Source organism: Triticum dicoccoides, chromosome 5B, assembly GCF_002162155.2.
Source record: "Triticum dicoccoides isolate Atlit2015 ecotype Zavitan chromosome 5B, WEW_v2.0, whole genome shotgun sequence".
Taxonomy (NCBI): Eukaryota; Viridiplantae; Streptophyta; class Magnoliopsida; order Poales; family Poaceae; genus Triticum; species Triticum dicoccoides.
In genome coordinates, this window is record NC_041389.1 from 599,476,566 (window position 1) to 599,477,117 (window position 552).

Here is a 552-nt window from a genome sequence, read left to right on the forward strand (position 1 = left end):
ACATAGTCGACTGACAGAAAGATCGACATCATAAAGCCTAAGGCCGACTGCCAGCAGTCGACCTTAGCCTTGGGGACTACACCCAGCGGGTGCACTCAGCGTGCCCCCGCTAACACGGAGTTTAATCGACACACCCAGTGGGTGACTACTATAAATTCCGGAAAGGAAAAGTTTTTGGTAGCATATCCAACAGAACAAACGGTGGTCGACTGACCTGAACATTGCTTTGGAGGGCAGAACTGGCGTCATAAGCTGCCTGGCTCGCATCCCGGATGGTCTTCAACTGCTCCATCATGATTCCCGCCTGGCGTATCGCCTCCTTCGCCGCGCCAGCTTGGTCCTCTGGGACGTGGTGCGTCGTGAAGAGGGAGGGCTGCTGAGCACTCGTCAATGGATCTGCGAAGGACACCGTGTGTCGAGTGGTGTTCTCTTCCTCCGCAATCAGAATCTCAGGCGCCGTCACATCCTGGGGCACCTTGCTGGCGGACGCTTTCCTACTCCTTCTGCGCTTCAGCGGTTCCTCATCCTCATCATCATCAGGGAGATTGATAA